Source organism: Accipiter gentilis, chromosome 2, assembly GCF_929443795.1.
Source record: "Accipiter gentilis chromosome 2, bAccGen1.1, whole genome shotgun sequence".
Classification (NCBI taxonomy): Eukaryota; Metazoa; Chordata; class Aves; order Accipitriformes; family Accipitridae; genus Astur; species Astur gentilis.
The window spans coordinates 26723088-26739961 of NC_064881.1; positions in this window are offsets into that span (position 1 = coordinate 26723088).

Genomic DNA, 16874 nt, shown 5'->3' on the forward strand with positions numbered 1-16874 from the left:
GCAACTGATGTGCTGGTTTTCAGTCTGCAATGAACCAGAGTTATTCCCCTCAGTTTGTGCTCACTCAATACATTTGGAAACAGTCCCTCTGAGTCCCATACATATCATTCTTAAAACTTTCCCTCCTGTTCCTCCATGAAGACAATAAAATTTTACTTTCTCTTCAAGAAAGTTTGCAGTAAGTTTCCAAAATCTGTCAGTCCTACATTAGCTCAATTAAGTAAAGACTAATCAGTCTCCTTGGAGGCACGTTTTTGCAATTCTGATTTCTGTGCATGGGATATTGATGGCTTCTGAGTGGTTGCAGAAGACTGCATATCTTGTCAGTTTGAATCACTGGAATCTAGTGCCATATTGTAATTGGGGCAAGACCTACGGCATTGTCTTTGTACTGTACCTATCCCAACCAAATGTATAAATAACAGTGAATTTTTATAAGCTGTTGTAACTTATTATCATTTGATAATAGTACGCACATATGCAAGTAGACTGTAAAAATCAAATTCCTGCCTACAATTAAAAAAAAAAAAAAAAAAAAAAAAAAGGTTTATCTCTCAAGAACAGCTGAGTCAATTCAGAGAACAAAAGTTTACATTCATAGCCTCTCCTGAAATAAAAAACATTCTCTTGGCAATACATGAAGCCCACCTGTGAGCCGCTATATAATATCACCCAAACCCTTCTTTCTTTCATGTTCCTAGTGTGTACTTCTAAATGTCTTCAAAATGAAGGTATGTGTCTCTGTTAGTCATGAAGGCCTATGTTATATTTGCATTTTTGCTTAGGCACAGTTTCCTGGGAATTGACATAATCTTTCTTCTTTGATGGCTTGAGTCACTTGATAAACAGTGTATTTAGGAAATCTTACCACCCAAGAACACTAGCTATTTTGTCAACTTTCCTGCTGCATTTCAGAATTTCACTTGATTGTTTCCAAGGATCAGCACATAATGCACAGCTATTTCTTTAACACATTTTGGCCTGTTTAAAAGCTATTCATACAAGTAATGATTCACACTTTGTAGCATTTTCTGAGGCAAGTATCCTTTGTCAAAAGGGCTCTTTTGTCGCGGTAGAGACAGACACGACAAGTAATAGATCACGCAAAATGGCTACTTTATTGTTCTAACACACCTTTTTATCCCCTTCTTCAGAGTATGTGTTAGTATATGATTGGCTTAGTTAGTAACTAACAATTCATGATTGGTGAGTTTGTCAGGACGGTTCTTCTTATCACTGTCTTGTTTTCATACTGGTCTTCTCGGATCTTTCCAGACTTCTCAAGGATATACTACAAGCTGCTCAAGGTCGCGCTGTTCTCGAACTGTCAGGAATTCCGTAGACTTGTTGCATCCCCCGACACTCTTTTGCTGCTTTATCCAGGTAGATGGTGAGGATTTCTGAAAGGAGGATTTCTGAAAGAAGGACTCCTGTAGTCTCACCTGAGTAAAATGGATTTCTTTCACTCCTGGGGGTACAACTCACGTGATGTGTCACCTCCATTTTCCATCTTTGAGGTCTTTTATAGCCAAGTGTGCTGGGTTTATGTAGAAGGAAAGGGGTTTGGATAGTCCATAATCTTCTCCAGACACTCTCAGATCCTCATTAGAATCAAAATCAGAACATAAGAGCTGAGCCTGTGAGGAGAAAATTCTTCTGCTAGCTTGGAAATCTAGACAGGTGGTCGAATCCCATACAAGATGTTAATTATTTTCTGCAAAGATCTGTTCTGAGTAGAGAGCAGACCTTATCAATGAAGGAAAACATGCATCTGCATATTGATCTTCTGAATTTCCACTGAAGTAAAACAAACAAATTGTCTTTTGTGGACTCTCTCTGGAAAATGCTTTAATCTTCTCTTTAAGAAAAAAGGAAGGAAGGAAGGAGGCTGAATGCTACCCAGGAGCTCTTATACTACTTTATAGCAGGTAGTAGCATTTTGAAAGGTAAAGTACAAGAATTCATTATTACACTATCCAAAGACAGAGATGAAATTACTAAAAGCCTTTGCCAGGGGAGAAAATTGTGCAGCCTGAGGACTATAGCAAGCTTAATCCACTCCTATACTAGCTTGAACTGCACTGTAATATACTTGGATAGTGAACACCAAACAGGATTTTTTCTGGTATTGGAAGTGACAATAGAAAGATAAAGCTATATATATTCAGATGTCACTGGAACTGGTAGTCAAAAGAACTGGGAGTATATATACACAATAATTTTAGACTACTGATTTTCAACCCTGAAGTAGGCAGACTGTTTCTAGAGAGTCAATGAAAGGTAACTCTCTTTTTTGTCAGTAATCTATATTTTGCTACACCAGAGTTCTGCATCTTCACTGGAAAATATTAAAGGTCTACAAATAATATTTTAAAAAAATACTAGAAATAGATATTTTAGGTGTTTGGTCAGAAATACTCTATAGGAACATTAAAATGCAATCTCTGGGGAACCTGAATATAAAACCAAAATAAAGATCAAATTAAAACAGAAGAAAGCAAAATCAGCAAGATAAGGTTTTAGAAATAAGTCTGAAGAGTATGAAAAAGGAACTTATAGCACCATTACCAGGCAGAAAAAGGAGAGCAAATGTCACAGAGAAGGCTGAAAATGAGTTTCTTTGCTTCGGTTTTCTCTAGAAAGGTTAACTGTGACCAGAATTTTAAAAATTAATTTTAATGAGGGGGGAGACATTCAAGATAGAAGAAGAGAAGGACAAGCTAAATAACATTCAAATAAGATCGATGTGTTCAAGTTAGCAAAGCCTGACGAAATCCATCTTAGAACTAACCAAAGCAATTTCTGAGCCATAATCAATTATATCTGAAAATTCATGGAAGACCAGGAAGGTCCCAAAGGAGCAGGATAAATGCAGAATCTATCTTTTTAAAGGGAAAATGACAGCTCAGGGAATTATAGATCAGTCAACCTAACATTGGTCCACTGAAATATTTTTGAACAAGTGGTTAAAAGCAGATATCTAGAAGTTAATTAGGCAATATAAAAAGCTAACATAGGTTTGTCGTATCAAACTAATCTAAATTCCTTCCTTGATGGGATAAATGGCCTAGTGTGTACGGATAAGCAGTAAATGCTTAAGCAGGGCTCTTGGTACACAATATTCTCATATAATATTTTTATCATCAAGTTAAGAATTTTTGCTTTAGGTGTTATTACCATTAATAAGAACACAACTGGTTGGAAGATTACTCTCAAAAGTGCTATTAGTATTTGCTTATCAAATTAGGGGCATATCAAAGAAGAATTTTCCAGGAATCTATCCAGAACTCAACTTCTGCCAGGGCCCAAGGCCACTATTTTCAGTAACGGTTTGGAGGAAGAACTGGGAAATATGCTTACAAAATATGCAAATGGCATAAAAATGTGAAAGACTGCAAAGATGTTCTAAGAATACCAGAGGAACTTGATAAATTAGACTCTGAAAGTGACAGAATTATTTTCATTGAGGTAATTGCATTTATGGAAAGGAAACTGAATGGACAGTGCATTCACCTATTAAAGCAGGAAATGATCTTAAGGTGTATATTGGATGAGAAGCAAATTATCAGCTCGTGGTGCTGTCAAGAAAAAAAAAAGACAGAGCTCTTTCAAGGATGCATTAAAATACAAAAATCAATTATTCTGTACTAGTGAGATTTCAGATAGAATTTTGTGTTTGGTTTTCACTATCTCAGTCCATAAGAAAGATATGAAAATAAGGGAGAGTCTGAAGAAGAGCAAGAATGCTAAAAGACTTTGTGAATGTGGCATACTGGAAAGCTGTTGAGAGAATTGAGTGTATTTCATCTAGAAAAAAGATTCATCAGTCCTCCATTTATTATGCAAATTTCTTAATAACAGGATAGCAATCAGTTGCTGTCCATGCAAAAGGAACAATAAAGTAACTGCTCAGTAAAGTAACAGCAACCAAGGCGGCAGTGGTACTTTTTAAAAGTCTTTCTAAAAGTGACTCTGGAAGTGGCTGTCTAGGTATATTGGGCAATATCTACACAAACTCTTACTCCTTGTGACTTAAAATCCAATGCCTAAGAATCAGTAGCCATCTAGGAGAAGTGAATTCCCAGTTCTCCATGGTTATTACAAGCAGGGTTGGATGTGATGTCATTATTTAAGTCTGCCTGAGAAAATGGAGTCTTTAAGGTCTAGATGGTCCTTTGTGGATTACCTTGTAATAGGCATTTGAAAAGCATATAAACAGGTTTTGGATCTTCTTTGATGTAAATATTCTCCACTGGGGTTCTTAAAAAGTGAGACAAATGTGTTGACTCAATTAAGCAATCTTCTGTTTCAAGACACCTAATGTTTTCCAAATTATTGAGTATGATCTTGCTTTGTTGTTATTAATAGACAAAAATCCATTACAGCTGCTTCCTCTCAGTTTATTTTCACTTGTTAGACAAGTTTCATTCTAAATGGTTCATAATTCATCAAAGGTGAATTTGTATCTGACTGCGAGTATATTTCTATCGGTGTGAGAGAGAAAGTAAATTACAGTTCATGTGTCTATCCCCAATTAAGTTAATCAGGATAACCTTCAGAAGAAGGAAAATTGTGTCAATTCTAGTCTGAGAAGCAATTTTCCTCAAACTGTTTTCAATCCCAAGTGCCAATTTCTGATGGGCAGTTTTTGCTGCCAGGACTTTATTTTTCCTGGGATTTCTTCTTTTTTTTTTTTCTTTTTTTTTCCCATCAGATGCTGTAAGACAGCATCACAATTTTGAATAAAGTAATGTAAATGCTAAAGAGTTTCTTTAACCTCTGTTGCACTGTGAACTGGCAATGAATGACAGGTGCTGAACCTTTCAGTGGAGCCGTAACAAGGGAGCTGTGAAGAAATTCTAAGCATTAGTAGAGTGGAAAGGAAGCAGTGACTGATTGAGAGTGATGCTGATGTAAAAGGCATGATGGATTTTAAATATGTGTACAAGTGTATATTTAGGTCTCTTTTAAGTTTCACAAAAAGCTGTAGCTTGGAACAATTGCAGTTATGGAGATTTTCTTAGTGCAAACAGTACCTGGTCAGTACATGCAGCTAAAAAATTGCACAACAGAGAGAAGAAACAGTTTTGTGAGGAAATTTTGTACTTTTAGAGGAATTCAAGAGTAAAGGATAAAGCAACAGAAACTATCTAGGGAATAGAGTTAGGGGTTGTTTCACTCAGTCTGTGCTGGCACAAACTGTAAAGCTATCAAATAAAAAGTACTTTTATTTATTAATTCCCAGTTACAGCTGTTATCATAACAAGTGCTGTAGGAAGCACAGTTCCTAAAAGTCTGTGTAGCATGTGCCAGTTCTCCTTCCCTCCCCTCCCCTAAAAAATGGCATTGAAATCTCACTGCTTGAAGTCTTTCCCAAGACCCCAGGAAATCACTGAGACAGTTACCAGATACTTATATACATCTCCAGTTACAGTGACTTACTTCAGCAAAGGCAGTGTGTTTCAAATAGAGTTTGCAGTAGTTACCCCTCATCCAGCAGAATATGCATTAGGAAGCCTACTTAGCTGGAGAATAGATATTTCCTACTAATGATTATTGCACATGCTCCTGTTTTGACAGAGCAAAATCACCCGTTTCTGACAAGTAAACTTAAACGTCAAAGTGCAATTTCCTCTGCTAAGCTCTTGCCTGCGCACAAAACCTGATGAAGAAACAAGGAGGATTTGTAGGAACTGCCAGCAGAGCCCTGCAGCTGTTCTTGTCTGATTATACTACCTTGGCATCAGCCCATTATTAAAGATTTCTAACTGATGGTGATGGGCAGCCCACTGCGTGGAACAGGCTGTTCTCAAGTGGCTGGTCTGAGCAGAACAAGACCACCTTACAGCTCACATGTTTCTCAAAAGCTGTGGGAGTCAGGCTGCGCCAAGCATTTGTTCTGGATGCCACTGTATTTCAAAGCATGCAATAATAGCTTTTCCAGCAGAAATTCAGTACATCCCTAATGAATCCCACAGTGCTGATCTCACAATAACTGGGCACAGTGCTCAGTTATCAGACCAGCATAACCCAAGTACAGTAGTTAATTTTGAAGAAAAGAGGGGGAAAAAAAAGAGAGGTTCATTCCATCTTCTTAACTCCATTGCAAGATAGCACATTTGAATAATAGTTTTAATTAAATTAAGTGTGCTTAATTAAGATTGGGCTGCTTCAGGGAAGACAAAGCCATGTTCAAGGCTTTTGACATGCTTTCTTTCCTCTTTTTCCTGAACAGTGTGTTTAGCTGTACAACATCCTAAAGTCATCTAGTTCATAAAATTGCCAATCTAATAAGCTTTAGGTTTTTTCCATTGATAATAACATGTGGTATTTGATAGAGGGAGGTTGTAAGCAAGTGGTTAATGAAAATAAAATATAATTCTACTTTTTAGCTTGAAAAATGAAAATCTGGCAGCATCTGGTTATGTACTATGTATCTCTGGACACTGTTTTACCTTTGCTGCTGTTAATATTCTTTCATGTTAATAGTTGCCTATGCTTCAAGGGTTTTATTACAAACTTAAAAAAAAAAAAAAAAAAAAAAAAAGCAAAAACATTAAACAAGGAACCAACTATGGTGGAGGGGGGGAAGCATGCTTAAGTTTTGATTCCAAAAAGTAAACATATATGAAGTTCTTTTTCAGGCAGGGGTTATAACTGTGGGTAAGAAAATTAGCAACTTGGGAAAAGGCCATGAAGATGATTAAGGGACTAGATCAATTTTTCATCTGAGGAGAGGCTGAGAGAGCTGCAACTGTTCAGCCTGAAGAAGAGAAGGACTGGGGCGATCTTATTAGTGTGTATAAATACCTGATGGGATGGAATGAAGAAGAGGGAGCCAGTGGTCCCCAGTGACAGGACAAAAGTCAATAGCAACAGATTAGAAAACACAAAAATCCATCTGAATACAAGAAAAAAACTTTATTGTGAGGGTGTAAAATATTCACAGTAAAAAATGCTGGAACTTGCTGTCCAGTGAGGTCGTGGAGTCTCCATTCATGGAGATATTCAAATCCAACTGGATATGGTCCTGGGTAGCCTGCTCTAAGTGATCCTGCTTGAGCAGTGGGGAGTTGGACTAGAAGATCTCAAGACATCTCTTCCAACCTAAACAGTTCTGTGATTCTGTGATTCAAGTACAAGTCAGAATAACTGCAGAAGAGGGGTTCATGGCCATTCCCAGTTGAACACTGGACAACTGCTTCCAGTGAAGATGGGACAACTGCTGCAGAAGCCATCCTACTGAGGTACAACAGAGAAGCAAGGAAATGATTAAGCAGAAATGTCAAAGAGACAAGAAAGAGAAGTGATTGTTTCAAAGTTCTTGAGGACTCTGTTCTGCCAATATGGGGATTTCCAAAGATACGAGCCAGCTCTTTGGCTGACACAAACAAACACTGTTTCAGTCAAGTCAAAGAATGTGCTTTAGACTACATCACTTGCAGAGCTGACCTGTAAGAGTTTGTCTAATAGCAAGAAATGAAAAAATATTAGGAAAAATCATTAATATTTCATTAATTAAAATTTTAAAGTGTTTTCACCTGACTGCAGAAACTTTCCTGCTTTAGAGTCAATGAGCAGTGGAATATTTGAGTTCTACTTGCAAACAGAAACAGTAGAACTAATACATGCAATATTCACTAAGACTTAATATCACACAGAGTATCTTCTACCTATAATTCATATCTTTGCAATTTACATGTTATTGGTTAGTTTCATAGACCATCCAATTAAGACAGAGAAAAGATACACCATCTGAGCTAAAGGTAGACCATTAGCAATCTAAACAGGAAGAATTATATTCATGAGAAAGACTGCAATAATTTTAAAACAAAAATGAATTTTAATTTTGAAAACTTTAATAGGTGTTTCATATGCTGGCCAAAAGGACTCACTTCAACCTTATTCATAGCACAGAGAAAAAAAAAAATAATCATGCGAATAAAGGTAATAATGTACAGGAAATATCGATGCTGAAGCACAAATGAACATACTTAAAAAAGCAAGAGAATGGTAAATTCTCTTGATAAATTCAAAGTTCTATGGATTGCAAAATTAGAATGAAAATGTTCCACTCCACTGAAAATCAGAGGATGAAGAAATTTGACAAAGAAAAAGGTTCTATTGGCAGAGACACAAAGGAGACAATTAAATTTCCAACAGCAAACCAACCAGGAAGAGCATCTGAAGATGCACAGAACTTGTCAAAGGAAAAAAAAGAAATAGAGAGGGGATATTTTGGGAACATGTGTTGGCCCTACAGGTAAGATTTTTTTCTCCCTGATACTTTACACTGCCTGTTTGCCCTTCCTCTCACTTTAATAGAATTATATATTTGGAAATAGCCTTAGAGTCAAGTGTAATAGTGGGGCTCCAGAGGCATGGAGAAACTGTCTGGTAAAGAGCTTAGTATGTAGTACAATGATTCTTTCCATTAGATTTCTATTTAAGTGTGAGAACTGATGTGATCTCCACCAAGGTAAGCAAATTCTGTCTTCCAGCAGGAAGATGAATCGGAAAACATTGTCCATTTTAATCACTCAGGTTTCTTCCCTATGTTTCTTCCTGTCTGATTACCTACATGGAAAAGCAATATTTTGTAAAAGACCTACATATTATATTGTAACTTATAAGTGGCCAATTTTATGGACTTTTGGCATGGGACTTGGGGGCTTTGTTTGTCATTTTGGGTGTATTGTAGCAAAGCAAGATTAATGTTTGCCAACAGTAGAAACACCAGACTTGTCAAAGGAGCTAATTGCAAGTAGGATAAAGGGCAGCTGGCATAAAAACAGTAAAGGACATATAAGTTATATACTGAGAAAACTTTCTCACTGTGTGAACAGAAAAATATTTTCAAAATTTGCATTGGGAAAATTGAGTAGATAATACTTTTATGCTATTTTAGTCTTCCATGACTTCTGTGAAGACATAGACTGATGAGACAACTTAGATGCTCACATATCTTCTCTGCTGCCACAGCACTGCATCATGTACTGTGCTGTACGTATGTTCTTCCAGCCCAGAGCCGCTTGGTCCTTGATATGGGCTTTCCAAGAGAGGGTGCTCCTGGAGACTCCCATTTTGAGCATAACTTCAAGAACATCAGATGAAAGATGTTGAAACAATGAAAAGCGCTCAGGTTAGTATCATCACGTCAGGATGCGGTGTGGGATAGGGTCTCCTTGGGGACTGGGAGTTGCAGGGGGTCCCCAGGGTGGCAGGACAGGGCCAGGCAACCTGTCCCATCCCACTGTATCCGCCAAGGAGCAAGGCAGCCAGGGGGAAGCCCCAGCCCCAGGGAGCAGGCACCTCCCTGGGGACAGGGGTGGCACAAGGCTGGCCTGGGACATCAGCCCACGTGGGGAGTTGGAGACCTGCAATTACCTGCAGCTACAATTGTCTGAATTACAATTGCCTGGAATTACAGAAATATTCTTATCAATTAAATGACAGAGAATTATAATTATGCTATTTATTGAGTTTTTCGAAAAATGATCATAAGAGGTAGATTGAAACTGGGTTGGACAAACAGAAGAGGAAATTACTTCTTGCAAAGCTTCCTTTCTGCCAGCGAGCCATCTGCTCTTGTGGTAGAAAATCATTAGTGGATATTGGTTTAATAAAATGCATAACAGGCAAGTAGCAGAAATAATTTCTCGGCATTCAAATTGAGGTAAACAACTCAGTTCTAGTGAATGTGACATTTTTCCATCTATATTTATATAGAATGTACAGTGGCTGATCAATGCTCCTGGATGTAATTTCACCAATGAAAAAAAAAAAAAAGGAATGATAACTCGTGAATAGGATAGCTAAATGAGAGCTTCTGTTTCTGCTGAAGAGAGAACCTGTGCTCTATATATACTTCCAATATACATAAATCACTGTGAAAAATAAAAATAATAGCAAGCAGATCCTTGCCTAAGCTAAAACTTGAGGTTCTTGGAGGATCTATTACATTTGTTTAACATTCATCTTGGTTTTGTTTGCTCCCTCGTTCAAACGTATGTTATGATAACTCTCAGTAACTCTAGTCAAGTATCAGTCCTTCATTATTCCTCATTATATAAAGACTATTAGTAAACAGCACATACCTAGTTCTAGTGACCTAGGTGTGTAGACCCTACAATCTAGGGCCTTATTTACATAAGAAAGTTAGTTTACATATGAATTAATATGTATCAGCTTTATGTGAATAATCTGTATTATATTAACATTTAGATAATATTTTCTAACTTTATCTTGAGTTTAATTTCTGCTCTAAAAAAATCCATAATCATATTTCAAAATCAGTGATCCACTGCAAGATTCGTGTGGATGCATCTCTATTTTGAATAAATATTTCAAAACTGCTCTCACCATAATCCCAATCCCCATTGATGGTTGCTTACTACATGTTCTCTACTGTTCCATTTTTATTTTGATAGAGTAACTCCATCCTACTTAAATGCTGGTGCATAACCATGATCCACTTGTGACTTCGTCTTGATGGTGAGTTAATAGATTCTGAGTTTGTTCCTGTCTTGATGTTATGTGTTTATGTGCAGCCACATCAAAAAATCCTGAAGCATCTTGCCTCAAAAGACAGAGCAAGTTCAGTCTTAGCTTACTGCTTGCCAGTGAGATGTCCATATCTATAAATTGCCAGTAAACAAATGAAGAAGTGTCCTGGTTTCAGCTGGGATAGAGTTAATTTTCTTCCTAGTAGCTGGCATAGTGTTATGTTTTGGGTTCAGGATGAGAAGAATGTTGGTAACACACTGATGTTTTCAGTTGTTGCTAAGTAGTGTTTAGACTGAAGTCAAGAATTTTTCAGCTTCTCATGCCCAGCAGGCAAGAAGGCTGGAGGGGCACAAGGAGTTGGGAGGGGACACAGCCAGGGCAGCTGACCCAAACTGGCCAATGGGGTATTCCATAACATGTGACGTCATGTCCAGTATAAAAACTGTGGGGAGCTGGCCATGGAAGGATCGCTGCTTGGGAACTAACTGGGCATCGGTCAGCAGGTGGTGAGCAATTGCACTGTGCGTGACTCATTTTGTATATTCCAATTCCTTTATTGTTATTATTATTGTCATGTTATTATTGTTATTATCATTATTAGTTTCTTCCTTTCTGTTCTACTAAACTGTTCTTATCTCAGCCCACGAGTTTTACCTTTTTTTTTCCTGATTCTCTCCCCGATCCCACTGGGTGGGGGGGAGTGAGTGAGTGGCTCCGTAGCGCCACTCACTCTTAACCCCATGGCTGGGGTTAAGCCATGACAGGAAGAAAAGGTATTTCCTGGGACACGTGACAGTGAAACCATGACAAAAACTCTGAAGGCAAACACTAGCCTCTCAGTCATGTTTCCAACACATACACATGCTCTGAGAACCTTAAATAAAAATTTCCCCAATAAATCACTACAGTGCATGCCTGCACAGGCAATAGCATCCAGTGAACAAGATGAAATTACCTTGTAAGCTCAAGCTCTCCTCAATACACTGCACATGTCCAGAGGAGCAGCTTTGGATCTACCATGAAGCCACAGGGACAGGAATGTTGCAGTCATTAAAAAAGACATCATATATTATTGTTATCCTCAGAACACAAAATAAGGAAAAGTTTGTCCATGGTAACAGCTATGGGGACATGTGTTTGGTAAATACTAAAATATTACAATGGATGGCAGAATTGTCCATCCCTGTGTAGTAAGCCTTTTAGACTTTTGCTAGCTCAATCCCATATACCATACGTTGAAGACCCAGACATCTGACAGGTTGCTAATTTTTCACCATCTAAGTGATCAGCTATTGACTATTAGCTTCCAAATAATGATGCTTACACACTTCTGAATACAGAGGGAAACCTGTCTGGTTGATGCTAACTGCTGTAGTTCAAAAAGCAAGTTCAATAACTGTTTCCTGAAATAAACAACTTAAAGACGTCTAGCTGTCTCTGATCATCCCAAGTGTGCAGCACTCCCCTGATCCATGAAGCTGAGAAAGGAAGTTCAAGAGGAAGCAGAATTCCGCCCTTTTCTTCTGTGTCCAAGAGCAACTATAACAGTAAGGAAGTTTAATTTAATTCAAAAGCATGTAGCTAGAAAAACTGCCAGAACACCTGAAATATTCTTTTCATAGTAGTTATCACTGGGATAATAGTGCTCAGCTGTGTGTCCTGCATCCAGTCTGACAACAGTTTGAAAATGTTTCTGAAACACAAAAACTTGAAAATAGTATTGCAACCAGGCAACTATGCAATGGAGCAGAAGGAATTGTGGGACCGACTCCAGGGTCCCAAATTGCAGCCGATTCCACAAGGTTTCCTATAATCCAGCATGATAAAGAGCCACTAATCCCCACTGCCTAGCAACGGAGCATTGACCCCAGATATCTACTGAGAACATGGTTCCCTGATTGTGAAGAAAAATCAATTAAAAAAAAAATAAAATCCACAACTTTGAGCAATATGTTTCAGAAAATAAGCTGTTTCAATCCCATAAGAGCAAACACTGTTGCAACAGAACGTATTAAAGCAAAACATTGTTCTTTAACATTTCATTGTGTGTGCAAGAATTACATCTAAGACAGACTGCTGGGGTAGATGAAGCAGATACAGAGTTGCCTCAAGGGCTGGAGGGTGAGGTAACCTAAAACATAAAGCTCAGCAGAAAATCATTTGGTTTAGCTTACCTTTTCTTTAATTTCTGCCAGATGGTGGTGTTGTCATGACTGAGGTGGGATTTAAATGAGACTATGGCAGATTTACAAATTTTCAGGGAAAGTATGGTACCCATTCAGGTAGGTTCTGAAGTGCAAGGCACTAATTTTAATGTATAAAATTATAAATGGTTTCAGATACAGTGTTATGGAGAACAGTCACCTTGCTGTACTATTCAGTGTTGACAACAAAGATCAGTGCAAGTATCTAAATCCCCCTGGAAGAGAGGGAACTACCAGCAGATTTTTTCATCTTGCATCCATAAGCTGCCAAACCCATTCTCTTTACTATAAGGACAAACAATTATTATAAGGTTTATTGAGGTTAGAATGCACCCATGATGTTCTAAGTGTTTATAAATTGGAAAAAAATGTCATGTCTGCCTTGGAAAGCTTACAGTGTGTGGACTGTGTGACAGGGAAGGTTCATATTGGCAAGGTAGTAAAGTTAAGCATTTGCCATGTTTTGGGGCAGACAAAATAAGTCAGCTAGCTTCTTCATGAGCCTACAACAGGTATCTACACGTAGAGAAAGTCAGACCTGGGAGCAGAGCTCAAGAAAGTTATTTCATTGAAAATAGATGGAGGTGGTAAGAATACATGTATGCTAGAATACAAAGTCTTTTTGGCTTGATATGCAGAGGTTATGCACAGTAGAAATATGCTAAGGAATTTCCTCTCATTCATCTATTCCATTTTGTCAACAAGTGCACTGGTTTGGGGGAAGCACAGGGAAAGCAGTGTCATATCCCATCCCTTCCCTGTTCCTTTTAGGTATCAAGAACGTCACAGAAAACCTTCCAGACAGAGCATCTGCTGAGACCACCATTTCTCCAGTCCTTGTATGGAGATCACATATGCGAATATTTGTACCCTCTCCTTCCCCCAAGTCCTTCCACTGCACAAATTCAATTGCCAGGGACAATCTGAACCTTAAATGTAGTGTATGTCAACAGTTTGTCATTTTAAGTCTTATACAACTTGGCAGTTTTCCCTGAATCTTGTCAGTTCTCTTTTTGAGTGTTTACATATGGGCATAATAAATGCTACAGATAGCTATGACCGGATCTAAAACTATGTGCTCTGTAGTTTGAAATCCACAGCATGCCACATTAAGCTGCATGTGATTCAAGAAAAAACACCTCATTTGTCTTCATACATTTTCTTCTCTAAAATGTAGTCTCCTTGGATGTAAAAAAATATATATTTTGCTTTAATTCTAATGTCAGTTCATACATAGAAAATTTCAAATTCTGTATCAACTTACTTAGTTGATACATCCAACATATCAAGAAAATTCATATCAGCTTATTTTCCCTAACTTATTTAAGGAGAAATAGCTCTTATACTGGAGAGATAGCAGTTCTCCACACAAATAAGGAGTGACTTGCATCACCTTAAAAGTCTGGAGAGTATTTCTCTTGGATTTAAAAATTTTACCCGCTATCTTCAAGATATCTAGAATGAGGCAAAGTCAAACAATATTTAAGAAATACAAATATCTCTAATTTACACATACAGAATGAAGAATAAACTATGTAGATTCTTCATCCTAAAGTATGCATCTTTGTTCTGTTGCTGCTTGCAAAATCTGTGGACTTCAGTTTTTCATTCCCTCCTTTTGCTAGGCTGTCATCTAACATGGAGCAAATTAGTTTTTTCTGCCATTATTATCGATCATGAACAAACCACGAAGAGTTGTATACCCCTATTTCAGCGTGAGTTTTTGCCTTTTTGAACATCATGCATGTCCAGAACAATAATTCTAGGCACATATGCATATGAAGTGGAAATGCTTAAGGATAAGGAATGGAACTGCATATTCTTTATAGGAAAATGAAATACAGATTGATTCATCAAGAATGGAAGCAGGTCATGAAAGTAATGTGAATAATTCCATCTATAAGTGGAGGAGTTCCTACAGTAGCATTTTGCTCACAACTACTTTGTACTTCAGAGGTAACGTAGCCTGGACTGGAAAATCTTCACAGTTCCAGTACCAAACTAGAAGCTGGTGTGTGAATAGTTCATAGATGTGCTTTTTCACTAGCATCTTGCTGCGTACTTCTTAGGTTTTCCTTTTATTCTGGTTTTAAACAGCTTACCTCCTCCAGATTTTACTCTAAAAGTCATATTCTCAAATGTGCCTAATAAAACTTTCTGGACCAATACAGATAAAGTGCTGGTGAGAAGTAAACATAGATTTGTTGCTCACACACCATGAAAGATATTTTTTTCTCTGTTTATAGCTGGATTACTTTTTAATATTAACATTGATTCTAAGTTACTCGCTGGTAGTCACAATACGAGATCAGAAGTGAAATGGAGGCTTGTAATACATTAGTCATGAGTTACACTATTCATTCACATTACTGGTCATGAAATGTCTGATTTTGAATCTTCATGATTAAGTTAGGTTAAAATTTCTGAAGAGACCATGAAGAAGAAAGCTTAAATATTGGTATTCAATTGTGTATTTTACTACTTAGTGAGTTGAATGAAATATGGTAAAACCTTAAAGCTTGAAAGAGTGACAATAAATAAAGCAGTGCTGTAAAATGCTAACTGTACCAGAAATAAAGAATCAGGAAAACTTTTTCAAGAACAAGGTCCTAAAGTTTGTGTCTACATTTTTACCGTGTGTCAGTTTTTCTAAAGTCCTAAGCTAACAGCTTCCAGTTAAATCAATCACATGCCTAATTGTTGGTCCTTACGCCTTTTAGCTTGTGCCAGACTTGAATAGCAGAGGGGAAAGGAGATGGCTCTAGGAAAATCCAAACAAGTCAATTTCCTTTTCATTCCCTTTGTAAGCCCTGTAATGTTCTGCAGTATATACAGATTTATGCTAAAATACTGATAGTCATTCTTTGTTTCAACTATTTCATTACACATCAATTGAAATTATATTTGCTGCATGATTAAGGGAACTGCTTTGCTTATCCCAGCAATCTCAAAGTCCTAAAGGTGAAAAAACAATTCATCTCAGTGGGATTAAGCAGAGAAGTGGATTCCACAGAGGAAGACGTATTTAATTGCCATTCTCCAGCCTCTGGGCTGGAGATATCTTGCTCAAAAGTTATGTCATTGTCCTGGTTTCAGCTGGGATAGAGTTAACTGTCTTCCTAGTAGCTGGTACAGTGCTATGTTTTGAGTTCAGTATGGGAAGAATGTTGATAACACACTGATGTTTTCAGCTGTTGCTCAGTAGTGTTTAGTCTAATGTCAAGGATTTTTCAGCTTCTCATGCCCAGCCAGCGAGAAAGCTGGAGGGGCACAAGAAGTTGGGACGGGACACAGCCAGGGCAGCTGACCCAAACTGGCCAACGGTGTATTCCATATCATGGGACGTCCCATCTAGTTTAGGAACTGGGAAGTGGGGGTGGGGGGATTGCCACTCAGGGACTAACTGGGTGTTGGTCGGCGGGTGGTGAGCAATTGCACAGCACATCATTTGTACATTCCAATTCTTTTATTACTACTGTTGTCATTTTGTTAGTGTTATCATTATCATTAGTAGGTTCTTCTTTTCTGTTCTTAACTCAAGAAACCATTAACTCTTAACTCTTAAACTGTTCTTATCTCAACCCAAAAGTTTTACTTCTCTTCCTGATTTTCTCCCCCATCCCACTGGGCCGGGGGTGGCTGTGTGTTGCTTAGTTGCTGGCTGGGGTTAAACGACAACAGTCATTTATGATGTTGACAGCATAGCCCAGTCAGAGATCCTGAAGACTGGGTTGGCACAGAAAAGCAGGACTGCACACAAAATGATGCACAAGCAAAACCATCCTGACCACAGGATTTCAAATACTCTTAACAGCTGTCAATGCAGTAAGTAGGTTTCCCTCACACTCTAACAAAGGACCGCTTATGGTCTGTAATAATTACTTTAAGGAGAAAAACAGTTATCTTAAACTACTGAGCCTTCATCTACATTGATGCTAGAAAGTTAATCAGTGCCAGGAGCTTTCCTGGGCACCACAGTTGTCGTTTGTGTGCTCAGACTGTAAGAACAGTCTCCGGGACACTTTTGGGTCTTATACAAATGACAGTAAACCAAACAATCCCTGGGCATGGTTAAGGAGTTGGCATAGACTAGGGGCTATTCCCAGTAAGTAGTGTACATAAGGCCATGCTGTTTTGGAAGTGGGCTTGATGTTACAGATACAG